The sequence below is a fragment of the Gracilinanus agilis genome, chromosome 4 (assembly GCF_016433145.1).
Source record: "Gracilinanus agilis isolate LMUSP501 chromosome 4, AgileGrace, whole genome shotgun sequence".
NCBI lineage: Eukaryota > Metazoa > Chordata > Mammalia > Didelphimorphia > Didelphidae > Gracilinanus > Gracilinanus agilis.
This window is the reverse complement of record NC_058133.1, coordinates 439,548,681-439,563,344: the sequence shown is the minus strand read 5'-3', so window position 1 is coordinate 439,563,344 and position 14,664 is coordinate 439,548,681. Positions and strand designations below refer to the sequence as shown.

Sequence of the window (14,664 nt, the reverse complement as noted above, 5' to 3'; positions counted from 1 at the left end):
CCCTTTCTGTCAGTCACTGACGATGGATAGAATCATAGAGCTAGAATGAGCCTTAAGATCATCCTGCCCAAACCTCTGTGTCCAGGCATGGCCCCAATGAAACCATCTCTGATTCATGAATCATGGAAATGACTGTAGGGTCTCACAATGACAGGGAACTCAGGAACTTAGGGGTGCTACCTTATCTAGGGAGAGCTAAACCATCTTGCCTCTCCTAAGATTTGATCCTTTATTGCAGTATGGGAATGATTTAGGATAGATGGGAAGAATATTAGTAGAACAGACCAACAATGGGTTCAATTCAATTCATCATGTAACAAACAAACATTTAATAAACTCCTGTTTTGATGGGCAGTTAGGTGACTTAGTAGAAGAGAAGCAGGCCTGGAGATGAGAGGTTCTGGGTTCAAATTTGACCTCAGACACTTCCTAGTGGGGTAAGTAGAAGAAAGGAATTAAGAAGCTAGGACACTGGGTAAGTCACTCCAATGGCCTAGCCCTTATCACTCTTCTGCCTTGGAACTAATAAGCCAGAAGGTAAAGGCTTTATTTATTTATTTATTTATTTGTTAGTCAAAAAAAAAAAAAGAAAGAAAGAAAGAAAGAAAAACCTACTATATGCAAGGATTGGGCAGCTAGGTGGTGCTTTGGATAGAGTGGAGCCAGGAAGACTTGAGTTCAAATTCAGTCTCAGTCACTTCCTAGCTATGTGACCCTGGGCAAATCATTTAACCCTGTTTGCCTCAGTTCCTCATCTGTAAAAATGAGCTGGAGAAGGACATGGTAAAACCACTATGGTCTTTGCTAAGAAAACACCAAATGGGGTCACAAAGGGTCGAACACTTCTAAAAACTGGCTGAACAACAACAAAAATGTGCAAGGTTCTCTGCTGGATAGAAAGCCAACACCAGAAAAAGACCCTTCCTGCAGGGAGCTTTCATTCTTCCAGGGGACTATAACGTGTGCACAGAGGACATAATATGAGCCAATGAGGAAGGAAAGAAGTGTTAATGACTGGAGCTGAGGGGAAAAGGGTGGTGAAAAAGAAAGGAAGGCTTTAGGAAGGAGGCAACTCCTGAGAGAAGCCCTGGAGGAAAAGGAGTTTTTTTAAGACTTAGAGTTAGGGGCAAGAGAGGGGCGGTTGAGTTCAGGAAATAGTCATCCAGTTTTGCTGGAACAAAGAGTGCTCCGAGGGAAATTATATGAATTAAAGTTGGAGAGCTAGATGGAAGCCAGATAGTGAAGGGCCTTGAATTACAAGCCCCGGAGCTTGTATTTTATCCCAGAGGAGATAGTCACTGAATATTTTATTCAGTTTTGTATGTCCTTTAGGAAGATTATTTTGGGAGCTGTGAGGAGGGTGGGAAAGAGTGAGCCTGGAAGTAGAAAGGTCAATTAGGAGCTATTGCAATAGGGTCTCAGAGTAGGAAGAAGCCATCTTGACCAACACATATCTGAACTAGGATGACCTTTTCAGCATTCCAACGACTGGTCATCTAGCTTCTAACCAAACATCTTCAGGGTGGGGGAACCTACCGTCTTCTCTTTTCTGAAAGTTTTTCTCTACCTCAAATCTTAGTTTGCCTCTCAGATATCTTATCCTTACTCTTAATTTTGCCCTCTAGGGACATGAAGACATTTATTTCTTCTTCCAAATGACAATCTCTCTCTCTCTCTCTCTCTCTCTCTCTCTCTCTCTCTCTCTTTCTCTCACTCTCCATCCATCTACTGTTAAATGTGTTTTTCTGAAACCCCAAGTTTGTCCCCTGTCCTTTAGGAACTTGCCTCGGGGGAAACCCCCAGACTGATCTGACTGACCTTACCTCCAGACTGAACAATAGACTTGGAAGTACTTAATGATCTTAGTTTAGATAAGGTTAGTGGGCAGTCTAGCCTTGGGTACCCTTTTTGTTTTAAAAGTTTATCCATATTAATCAGAGACCCCTCCCTGGTAGCAGGCTGGAAACTTCTTTTTGTAGCTAGTGTAAAGCATCAGCCTCTTCCTGCCAGACAAGCCCTGGGCTCCTCATTTCCTTGTTGCCATTGTAGAGTTAACCAACTGTATTTCCCGGCCCTTTGTTCCCCCAAAAGGTGTATAAGACCCCCAAGTTCTGTTACTCTTTGGAGACTCAACTTTGGCAGTGCTTTCTCCCAGAGAGGCTGTTCCCAGAGTCCCAGAGCTTTGGCTCTGGGTGGTATTTAGCACTTGACTCTATGTGGCAGTCGAATATTAAGAACTTGTCTCTTATCCTGATTAAAGATTTGGTTTTTAGAACATTTTCTCAACTTGCCGCCATCTATTTGTCTGTCTGTCTCTGTATGTGCATGTACATGTGTGTATATACACACACACACATACATATACAGGTATCCCTTCCACATGGAAACTTACCCCATTGTGGTTTCAATATATCACGGGTTATCTTAAGAAATTAAACGGGAATTTTGGGGGGTTATCGACAAGGTATCTAGAAGCCCCCAAACTTGTAGCCTAGAAAGATTTAATGAATCCCAGTTTGCTTGGCTTGAAGGTGACAGCTTCAGGCTTGACCCGGTCACGTGAGAGTTCCTCCCTGAGGAAAGGCCAAGCCCAAGTGACTCTTCTGGTCTCCAGAAGCCTCTTCCGGTATATCACACCCTCCCTCCTAGGGTGGAACTTGGGGTCTTCAGCTTATGAGATGGGTTTTGTGAAAATTACAGCCAACACTGAAGACATTTAGAAACTCAGAAATGCATAAAACATATGTATCGCATTGTATAATACCAACATATTTTATCTTTTAATATACATCATTTTTTAAAAGTTAAAATAAGTGAAAAGTTAGTTTGTGCAAAGAATGTGAAAGCCAACAGACAATACGCAAAGGTTATGTAGGGAGAGTTTCAAAAGTTTAGTTAACTCATAAATGCATATAAGGTACTGTAAACACCCCATAAAAGAAAAAGAAAAGTCAGACTCCTCTGGTATGAAGGGAGGGACAAAAACTTTTACTGGGATTTTCTGAATCAAGGGGGTGCTGCGCCCCTAACCCCTGTGATGTGGGAGAGATACCTGTCTGTGTGTAGAGATACATGCATGTATATGTACATATATAAACACATACACAAACACACTCATATATACCCACATGTATGTATAATCCATGTATATCATGTATGTATTTATATTCTGTGTATGTTTTGTACCTGTATAGACACATACAGGGATCACAGAATCCCAGTTTAGAAGTGAAAGGATCATTGGTTTAGAATTGGTGTGGTACAGCTGGAAGAATGCTGAATTTAGAGTTTTACAGGCTGTCAGGTCAAATCCCAGCTCTATCATCTTTGCCACCGGAAGTGAGCCACTGAACCTCAGTTTCCTCAACCATAAAATAAAGAGAGCTGGACTAGATGAATGCCAAGGTCCCTCCTAGTTGTAGACCTGTGATCTGTGTCCTTAGAGGTCATCTAGTCCAATGCCCTCAGTTTATAGATGAGGAAACAATCCAGAAGAGGTTTAGTGGCTTGCCCAAGGTTGCACAATGAGTAGAAAGCTGGGGGAAGAACCCAGGTCTTCTGACTCAGTCTCAGTGCTCTTTTGGACTATAGGGCAGCAGGTTTCTTCTCCCACAGATAAAAGGTAAAAACTGTGAGTGAACTTTCTCTTAGGGATGATGAAACCGAGAAAGCTAAACCAGCTGTCCTTAGAACCTCGTAGATCTGAATCTGACCTAGAACTGCTCTTAGAGCCCCCGCGGTATCCATCTGTTCTCACTGTGGCTTCACCTCCTTTATTTGGTACGACCAACAAACGGAGGTCAGGACAGCAAAGCCCCTCTCCACCCCACCCCCCATCTAGATGTAAATTCATTCAACAGAGAAGGCTGTGTGTCCAGGTTGGAGTGAGGAAGGAATGGACCATGGATTGATCAGCGGTTTGTTTGTCTTCTTGTTCCCATGACCTTCCCTCCCCATAGCTTGGTCACTTCTATTTACCTGGGGTTGTTTTTATGGGGCCCACGCACTTTGTTCTTTCGCCTTATAATGAATGAAAGAATGAAAAAGCATCTATTAAGCACTCAATACCTTCCAGGCCCTCCTTTAGGCACTGAATTTTCTGTTGTTCATATTTAAATGAGTTCATTTTTCAAATGCTACATCCTCCAGGTCTTTACCCAGAGAGTCGTCTTTCATGAAGATTTAAAGGGGACAGGATGGGGGAGACACTTAGGGGGCTCTGTTTGAGACTGGAGGTCCTGGGTTCAAATCTAGCCTCAGACATGTCCTAGCTGTGTGACCCTGGACAAGTCACTTAACATTCACTGTGTAGCCTTACCGTCCTTCTGCCTGGGAACCAATACACAGTACAGATTCCAAGACGTAAGGTAAGAGTTTAAACACACACACACACACACACACACACACACACACACACACACACACGCCAGTAAGTGTAATCTTCCGCATCCATAGTCCCCCACCTCAGCAAAGAGGCCCGGGAGGTGCATTTTCTCCTTCCTCCAAGGACAAGCCAGTCCATAATAATGACACAGCCTAGGGGCCGAATACTCCTTAATTAGAGATTCAGCCTAATGAACTGCAGAGACTAGCAGGTAGGCAGGTAGGCAGGCGGGCAGGTAGCCGGAGCAGCCTGCGGGAGCAGCAATTCCACGCGAGGGCCCCGGTGAGCGCCCAGTTCTACTGGAGCCGGAAAGGGCAAGGCGAGGTCACCGAATGTAAATGTTGAGGGGTGCCGGGGAGGGAGGGGTCCCGGAGGCGCGCGCCTCGGCAGCCTCCCCAGGGGTGGGGCCGGGGAGCTAGCTCGGGAGCCGCCCGCCCGTGACTGTCGAAGCTCGGACGGAGCTCTTCTAGAGCCGCGCCTTCTTCTGCGTCCTGGGAGCTGCGGGAGAGCGAGCTGCGCCGGCTCGGGCTGGCCAGGACGGGCTGGGCGCTGCGGGAGCTGCTGGCTCCGGGATCCCCCACTTCGGAGGATGAGCAGATCTCGTCCGCTGAGATCGTCGGGATTCCGCTTCCTCCAGCAGCCCCGAACCCCCGCCGCCGCCTCGGAGGTGAAGGGTCCCCAGCACTGAACCGAAAGCCGGGACTAGGGAAGGACTGAGAGCGCTCGTAGGTCCCCGGCGTGCGTCCGGGAGGGAAGTAAAGTGGCGGCCGCGGAGAGAGAGCCCCGCTGCCAGCGTAGGATAGAGCGTTAGCGCCGAGCGCAGCTTTGCCTCTCTCCAGCTATTGTTCCGACGTCTCCCGACCCAGTTACAGCCGCTGGAACCAGCCTCGTCCCGAGGGGCTCGCGGAGGTTAGTTGAACTTCTGGAAACCCTGGGGCTCCGCTTGGGGCTGCGCTTTCTTCTCTTTCGGTCTTTCTAAACAAAGTTGCCGGAGTCGCTGAATCCTGGGCTAAAGTGCGGGCAGGAATCCCCACAACCTTGGGAAAGCCCTTGGGCAGCCCCTGATAACCCCGGGGTGTCGCTGCAGTCGGGGAGATAAATGCCCAGCAGTTCTCTCCGAAGCATCCCCTGCCCATGTGGCTGCCCGAGCTGGCACTTTGTTTGGGTTCACTGGAGGGGGTGGGGGTGCGGCGGTTGCTGAAGGCATGATTTCGAATGCCAGCAGGAGGGGGATAAGGACGGGGACTGGTGGCTCCACTTGTGCCCTGTTTCAGAAAAATAAGTTTGTCCCTCCCCAAAGTGCCTGTGTGGAGCCTGCGTCCCATGTTTGGGGGGTGGGGGGATGGCAGAATTATTTTCTCAAATGCACCCTAGAAGGTGAGGGTGGGGGTGGGGAGGGGGATGATGAGACGAATTAAAAAGGGCTCAGCTGGAAGCCGAGAGTTTGGAGGAAGCAAATTTCTCTACTAATCTCTTGGAAAGTTTGCAAAGAAAGCGAAGGAGCCTGCGATGGAACTGTTGACAACATTTGCTGCTGCTTCTTTTTCTTTGTTGAGGAAAAGAATGAATAGCTGGTTGTGTGGGTCCCTCTGGGTCTGGAAAGGGAGGGGGGAGAGGGCTGGGGGCTGCTCTGGGGAGGGAAGCAAGAATGAGCCGGCTTAAGCAATTGACATTTCTCTCTCTGTGCAAAGTTTTCAAGGTTGCACAGTCTTCCCCCGGGTGGAAAGGTCATCTGTCTAGAAGCATCTAGCGAGTTCGTGGGGTTCTGATCAGGCTGTTTGGGGGATAGTGGGGGGGGCGGGGGTGGAAATTGTTTCTTGGCATTCATTCTGGACGTTAATTCTTCGATTGTTAAGAAAGGGGAAAGGGGAAGAGGCACCTAAGTAACCTTGTGTCTTCTCTTTACCCTGCTCTGCCAATGAATTTATGCAAATCTCATTTTTTGGAAGCGGCTTTTAAATTTTGACTGCTGTCTCCCAGGGTTGCTGATCTCTCTGAGGCAAAGAAATGGGGCTTTATTAAAAAGGGAAGGTCAGATTGAGGGCTGATGTTAGCTAGCCCTTCCCTACCCCCCACCCCCCACATTCATTTAGGCAGTGACTGAAATAAGATATGGGAAGAAGATAGGGGGACCCCACTGCCAAGATCAGGAAGAGTGTGAATTTTAAATGGGAATAATGAACTCGGAAAGCTATTGTAGAGTGGTCGGGCAGGCAGTTGCAGTCTAACACGCTATGGAATTCGGGGTAAGTGTTCATGATCGCGTTATTTAACCCCTTGTTGTTCAAAGCGTCCTCCCCCCCCAAGTTCCAGGGAATTGAACCTTCTGGGCTTTAGATTTGCAGGATAATTCATTGAAATCCATATTCTTCCAATTCGGGAGGAAGCTCATTTGTCCAGCGATTGCTAACCCTAATATCTTAATGCTGTTTGAAGTAGAATCTCTCCCTAAGCTGAAAGGTGGGATTACTGGCATCTTAATCACTTGGCTAGACGGTATAAGCCTGCTTAAAATGGAGTGTCCTTAAAGGTACACTCCTTTAACTTGAAGCCCGGGTACAGCTCAGCTTTGACTGTGTGTGCAGGCTACTTTAGAAAGAATGGGGCTTCAAGCCTCTCTAGCTGTTGGGAGGAAAAGAAAAATAATCGCCGTCTCTGGGGATTTTAATTGGGACTCACGTTATTTCATTCTGGTCTCATGGCTGCTCTGTGAGATAAGAAATATAGTTATTATCCCTGTTTGACAAATGAGGAAACATTCAGAGAGGCTTGGCCAGTGGTTGAGAAGGCAGAGGGTCGCTTGATTTTGAGCTGGAAGGGATCTGGGGTGGGGTGGGGTGGGATAGGGGGGGAATGTTCATCCACTCCAATCCTGTCTGTTTTGTCTATGAGGAAAATGAGAGGTTCTTTGACTTGTCCCAAGTCATCCTTGGAAGGAGTAGAAGAGTCAGGACTTAAACCCAGGGCCCTTGGACTCCAAGTCTGTGTTCTCACCTGAGACTTAAAAGGACTTACTTTTTTTTTTTTTTTTTTTTTTTTTAACCCTTAACTTCTGTGTATTGGCTCCTAGGTGGAAGAGTGGTAAGGGTGGGCAATAGGGGTCAAGTGACTTGCCCAGGGTTACACAGCTGGGAAGTGTCTAAGGCCGGACTTGAACCTTGGACCTCTCTGTAGGCCTGACTCTCAATCCACTGAGTTACCCAGCTGCCCCCAAAAGGACTTACTTATTCCTGACTCCGGGTCCACTGTGTAGACAGTGGCATGGTGATAAAAAGTCACTTCTCCTGGCCTCAGTTTCCCCAACTGTGAAAAGTAAGAGGATTAGATTTGATCTCAATAGACGACTTTTCAAATTCTGAGTTTTTTGAAATGTAAAACTCCCTTTCCTAGAAGTAAAGGATTAACTAAAGTTAATTTCCAGAATAAAAAGGGTACTAGAAGACATTATATTTGAGTGTATATATCAACCTAAAGTGGATGGATCATCCTATTTTCCCTTTAAACATCCCCCTTTAATAAAAGAGATAAATTAAAATGGCATAACTTTTTTATATTTATTTTTGTTCCAAGGCAGAAAAGCAGTTAAGGGTAGGCAATGGGGGTTAAGTGACTTGCCCAGGGTCCCACAGCTAGGAAGTGTCTGAGGCCAGATTTGAACCCAGGATTTCCCCTCTCCTTGCCTAGCTTTCTATCCACTGAGCCACCCAGCTGCCCTCCTATTAATTTCACGGATTTAATGCTGCAAAGCTAGCAGGACTGGCCCATTTCTGCAGCTGTTTGGAAACCAGGTCACTGGCCAGTGTCGGGGTGGTAGGTAGCTCCACGCTCTGACAGGTGTTGCTCTCCTTTGTTCTTGCTACCAATTATAAGTCTTTGAACCTTTCTCTGTATCTCTCCCTTTCATTCTTCTTAAGATTTCAGGCCTTTGGACCTTTGTATGTTTTCCAAGGTCTGGAATTTGATGAAGTCGGAGAGCCCAGTTATTGCATCTGCTGGTCTCACATCACCCATCTGGTTGACATGGGGCTGGCTGCAGGACTTGGAGATGAAATCTAGTGTCTGGAGTGATTCGCCTCAGTCTTTTTGTCTTGCACTGGCATGTTCCACCATGCAGCCTGATCCCTGTGAAGTGTTAACTGGTTCGGTTTTTTTTTTCCCTGCTGTCCTTGGTTTGATGTTTTTAGCTTTATTGTTCCCAGCTAAAATTTTCCCCTCCCAGCGTGGAGGATATGATAAACGACTTGGCTTTCCATCTTAGGGGTGGCCGTATCTGAGGAAGGAGGCAGAGAAAGAATCCCTCCTCCTCTGGGGGATGTTTGAAGCAAATAGAAAACAAGTCTTTTGATTCTGATTATGGTCATTGGAGAGTTTGCCACCCCTTCCTTGTCGCTCGGTGGCGTCCGAATCTTTGTGACCTGCAGACCACTGTATGCCGATACTGTCCATGGGGCTTTCTTGGCAAAGATCCTGGAGGTTTGCCATTTCTTTCTCAAGTGGCTAAAGGGAAACAGAGGTTAAATCACTTGCCTAGTGATCACAGAGCTAAGTGTCTGAGGCTAGATTTGAACTTAGAACTTCCTGACTCCAGACCTATCACACTCTCTATTGAGCCACCAAGTTCTAACTACACATTTTACACAAGAATTTAAGAGGGAGGTGATGGAATTCATCAAAGAAATGAATAAGGAGAAAAGAAGATGGGCTGGACATGGTAAAAGTGTGGGATAGTTTGTGGACGGTCTATATGCTCCATTGACATTATCACGGTTTTAAGAGAAGTTGAGGGGGGCAGCTAGATGATTGAGAGCCAGGTCTAGAGACAGGAGGTCCTGGGTTCAAATCAGACCTCAGACACTGGGCAAGTCACTTAACCCCCATTGCCTAGCCTTTACCACTCTTCTGTCTTGGAACCAATACATAGTATTGATTCTAAGGTGGAAGGTAAAGGGTTTTTAAGGGGGGGGGGCACAGCGAGATAGCACAGGTCTAGAGATGGGAGATCCTGGGTTCAATTATGACTTCAGATACTTCCTAGTTGTGTGACCCTGGAAAAGTCATTTAACATTCATTGTCTAGCCCAGTGGTTCCCAAACTTTTTTGGCCTACCGCCCCCTTTCCATATTACTTAGCACCCTAGAAATTAATTTTTTAAAAATTTTAATAGCAATTAATAGGAAAGATATATGTATTAATGTTTCTACCTTTTTCGTAAAATATAGTAAAGAAAGGTGTAAATTAGAAACATTGTACTTTGAAATTATGAAACTATTTATTGACCTAAACTATTCACCACCCCAAATGCACCTGTGGCCATCTCCGCCCCACCTGGATCGCTGCAGCACCCACCAGGGGGTGGTGGCGCCCACTTTGGGAATCACTGGTCTAGTCCATACCGTTCTGCCTTGTAATCAATATACAGTATTTATTCAAAGACGGAAGGTAAGAGTTAAGAAAAGGAAAAGGAAGAGAAGTGAAGAGAAGAGAAGAGAAGAGAAGAAAAGAGAAGAGAAGAAGAGAAGAGAAGTGAAGTGAAGTGAAGTGAAGAGAGAAGTGAAGTGAAGTGAAGTGAAGAGAGAAGTGAAGTGAAGTGAAGAGAAGAGAAGAGAAGTGAAGAGAAGTGAAGTGAAGTGAAGTGAAGTAAGTGAAGTGAAGTGAAGTGAAGTGAAGTGAAGTGGAGGAAAGAAGGCAACCAGAATCCTGGGTAGACTTATGGGGAGCTTATGGGAGGCCTCACAGCAGTGGGTCAGGATTTTAGTAGGTTATTTGGTCAATAAACATTTATTAAGTTGCTTCCAAATGCCAGGTTCTGTCCTGAGCACTTGGGGTTGCAAAAATAGGGCAAAAGACGGTGCCTGTCCTCAAGAAGGCCACCATCTGATGAAATCAGGAAAAGCTGGGTTCAAGCCTGTCTCTGGTGCATGCTGGTTTTGTTGCCCTGGCAGAGGCATTCAGCTTCTTTGTTAAAGCCTGGTTTGTTGAGGATCCACACCCATAGAGGTGTTTTCCTAGAGATGGAATCACACCTTCAGCCCCAGCCCCACTATCATTCCATCAGAAACATCTTCAAGTTCTGAGAGATGAAAAGAAAAGTTAAGTGGATTCGGCACCAGAAACTCAGGTTATTCAAAATGAAATTATTCGTTTAAAATAATAGGGTTAAATTCCTGTTGAGGAGTTTAAATGCCTGAAAATGGGAAGTAGTATTATTCTGTACCACAATGTTCCATAATCTATTGGAAAGAAGCGCTGGATTTGTATTCATATGGGGCACCCAGATTAAGCCTTTTGAACTCTTTTGAGCCTCAGTTTCCTTATCCTGAACTAATAATGGAAAGAGCCCTGGATTTGGAGTTCTAGGGCCTGGGTTCAAATTCTGGTTTTGCTACTTAGTGTTTGTGTGACCTTGGGTGAGTCAGTTAATCTCTTAAGTATTTTCATCTGTAAAATGAAATTCTGGGAACAGCTAGGTAGTACAGTGGTTAGAGCTCCAGGCCTGGAGTCATTGAGATGATGTAGGTTTAAATCTGGTTTCAGATGCTTCTTAACTGTGCGATCCTGGGCAAGTCACTTAACCCTCTTTGCTTTGTCCTTGCCACTTGGCTTTCTTAGACTTGATACTAAGACAGAAGATAAGAGGTGTTTGTTTTTTAAAGATGAAATGAATGAAGACCTTTTTCTTTGAGATACAACAATGAAGCTACTCTTTCTTCCTCTTCCTCTCATTAATGTAATCATAGAAAATCCAGATATTTCTTCCCTTTTTTTTAATTTAGAAAAATTTTCTATGATTCCATGATTCATGATTCCCTCCCCTTTTTTCCTCCACCCCTCCTGAAGCTGACAAGCAATTCTACTGGGTTATACATGTATCATTGTCAATACCTATTTCCATATTATTCATATTTGCAGTAGAGTGATCTTTTAACATCAAAACCCTCATCATATCCATATCGAATTATGTGATTGATCTTATGTTTTTCTTCTGCATTTGTTTCCACAGTTCTTTTTCTGGATGTGGATAGCATTCTTTCTCATAAGTTCCTCTGAACCAGATATTTTAATTGAAGCCGAAAAAATAAATTAGACTCTAGCCTCAGACACTTCCTAGCTGTGTGACCCTGGCTAAGTCACTTAACTCCCATTGCCTAGCCCTTACTGCTCTTCTGCCATGGAACCAATACACGGCAGGGTTGATTCTAAGACAGAAAGTAAGGATTATTTTTTGAAAATTAAATTAGGTATGAATAAATTCTTAATCAATCTGAAAAACTCAGAGGGGCTTTGGGCCATTTGATGAAAGCAGATTGTGGTACAAGAGAAACATCAAGATTGGATGAAAGAAGGACACCCTTCGGGGCCACCCAGCTCTGATTTGGCATTTTAGTGACTGGCCAGTCTGGACATGGCGGGGCTTCGGCCAATCCGTAGAGAGAGAATAACTTGGGAGCGAGGGGAAATGAGACAGAGAAATGCCCTGACCAGGAAAGCCATCAGAGGCCCCCACGTTGACCAGAAGCAGTGGCAGTGGCTCTTCATTAGTGGTAAGCTAATTGGTATTAGCTGATGGCCGAGGATGCAGAAAAAGAATGAGCCACGGACAGCAACACCTTGCAGAAGTGACCATCCTTGGGCAGAAGGAAGACCAGGCTATGGGCTCTAGAGGGGACTGACACTTGGAGCCTGCTAGGGGTTCACTACATCTTAGTGAAATTTCATGAGGAGCTCATGAAAGGAGAAAAGGGCTCCCAGGAGTCAGGATCTGTTGGCCACCTTTCCTGGCTAAAACCTCTTGGTCAGCACGTATAGCTCACTATCCTGTTCTCTTGAGTTTGTGACCATTTTCCCTTTTTATGTGCAAAGGTGTGAGAGTGTCATCCTTTCTATTGAGGAGTGGGTTGTTTTTAGTGACAGCTGTCTTATTAAGTTATTGCTTATTAAGTTATTATTAATTATTGCTTATTAAATACCTCTTTTAAGAGCTAATTAAGGGGGCAGCCAGGTGGGTCAGTGGATTGAGAGCCAGGTCCAGAGATGGGAAGTTCTTGGTTCAAGTCTGGCTTCCAACATCTCTTAGCAGTGTGACTCTGGGCAAGTCATTTAACCCCAGTTGCCTAGTCCTTCCTGCTCTTCTGCCTTGGACCCAATCCTCAATATTGATTCTAATACTAATACTAATAGATACTAATAAAAACAGAAGGTAAGGGTTTAAAAAAAAAAACCACTAATAAGTAAGGGGTTAGTTGACATTACCCTGGAGTTGGGAGAATCTGAGATCAAATCTGACTTCAGACACTTCCTAGCTGCATGATCTTGGTCAAATCACTTAATCCTGTCTGCCCACCCCTCGCCACTTTTCTGTCTTAGAATTGATACTGACAGAAGGTAAAGTTTGTTTTTTAAAGTGGGATGAGCCATGCCTCAAGAGAGTAATGGAACAGGGGGGTGGTAGGTTCCTGCTACCCTCCACTCCTTCTCAGGAGTGCCATCTAGGCTTTTCTGTATTTTATCTCTCCTCCATTCCTCCCTCTCTCCTTCCCTCTTTCTCCTTCTCTCTCTTCCTCCCTCCCACTGTCTCTCTGACTCTCTCTTCCTCCCTTCCTTCTGTCTTCTCTGGAGGTCTTTAAGAAAAGGCTGAATAACCAGCTGTTCATTATATCTTAGTAGATATTTTTTAGGGGCATGGATGGATTAGATGGCCCCAAAGTTTCTTCTAGTGGTAAGATCTTATGATTTTGAAAGGGAAGGGGGGAAAGGGAATAAGTATATAGACCTTCTATATACCCAGCGCTGTGTTCAACACCTGTATTTTTGTTGTTCAGTAGTTTTTCAGGCATGTTTGACTCTTGTAACTCCATTTGAGATTTGCTTGGCAAAGATGGAATGATTTGCTATTTCCTTCTCCAGCTCATCTGACAGATGAGGAAACTGAGGCAAACAGGGTGAAGGGACTTGTCCAGAGTCATATAGCTAGTATGTATCTGAGGCTGGATTTGAACTCAGGTCTTCCCGAGCACTCCCTCTGCCCTGCCACCTTTAGCCATGGCATTATAGTAGAAATTGCTCTGGACCTGGGGTCTAATCCTAGCTGGCTCTATCACTAGCCAGTTAATTCTAGTGAAGTCTGGTCAGGGCATTTAACCTTCTGGGCAAGTCTTGTAGCCTCTCTATGGGCCCTACCTTCTCATTCCTGTAAAAGAAGAGACTTGAATTAAATGATCTCTAAGATCCAGCTTGGAGATTCTGTGATGCTTCTTTGGCTCGGCTTTCCCCTTTTTTGTGGTTTCATCAATGCCTTTTTTTTTTATACCAGGCATTTCCCAAAATCCTCTTCCCCATCAGACTCTCTCTTGGAGCAAGGAAAAGCAAGCAAACAAAACCCACCAGTTAAATCAGGGCAGTCTCCCCCCCCCCCCCCCCCCATGGTGGTCACAATCCTGTCCTGCAGCCGCTGGACCCTCCACCTAGAGGAGCCCCGAGACTTTCACTCTCAGCCTCATTCTTCTTATGAAGTCATTGTGGTACTCCACAGGCTCCCTCTCTTTTTCAGAGTTTGCTCCTTGGTCTAGGTTCTTCAGGCTTCTTCCCTTCAGAGACGCCAAGCCTGCACCCTGAGCCCTGGTCTTCCTGTCCTGGGGAGAACCGTAGGAAAGAATGGGTGTTTCTTTGCAGAAACGGGGGTGTTGTGGGGGGTGCCCTTTGGAGAGATTCCAGGACTTCTTGTGGAAGGGAGGACAGTGCCTAAGAGTGTTTACATTCAGGGAAGGGAAAAGGTGCTGATAACTGGAATAATCTAGAAGCTAACAGCTGCAATGGCTTTGTGTGCTCTGTGTGTGTCTGTATGTGTGGGGGGATGTTGGGTAAAGCCTGCATCCCCACCAGGGGCAGGGAGGAGTCAGAGGATTCAGTTTCTTCTTTAATAATGATGATTAACGTTTAAGCAAGTGCTGACAGTGTGCCAGGCACTGTGGAACACATAGAGTGTGCCTGGAACAGGGGGGTAGGTTCCTGGTACCCTTCCCTGCCCCTCAGGAGTGCCATCTAGGCTTTTCTGTATTCTCTCTCTCTCTCTCTCTCTCTCTCTCTCTCTCTCTCTCTCCCTCTCTCTCCTCTTCCTTCTTCCCTCTGTTGCTCTGTCTCTCTCCCCCCTCCCTCCCTCCCTCTGTCTTTCTGTCTCTCTCTTCCTCCCTCCTTCCCTGTCTCTGTTTCTCTCTGTAGGTCTCGCTGTCTCTCCCCCCTCCCTCTCTTTTCCTCCCTCTCTCTCCCTCTCCCTCCCTTTTTCT

The 14,664-nt window shown here is 45.7% G+C and overlaps 1 protein-coding gene across 1 annotated transcript in view; it reads left to right on the top strand.

Moving 5' to 3' along the window:
* Window positions 1-5,265: 5,265 nt before the first annotated feature.
* BCAR3 (BCAR3 adaptor protein, NSP family member) overlaps window positions 5,266-14,664 on the top strand; it is a 157,193-nt gene continuing 147,794 nt past the window's right edge. The window contains exon 1 of the mRNA XM_044672004.1: window positions 5,266-5,293. The gene's annotated coding sequence lies outside the window, so the exon portion shown is untranslated. The remainder of the gene's footprint in view (window positions 5,294-14,664) is intronic.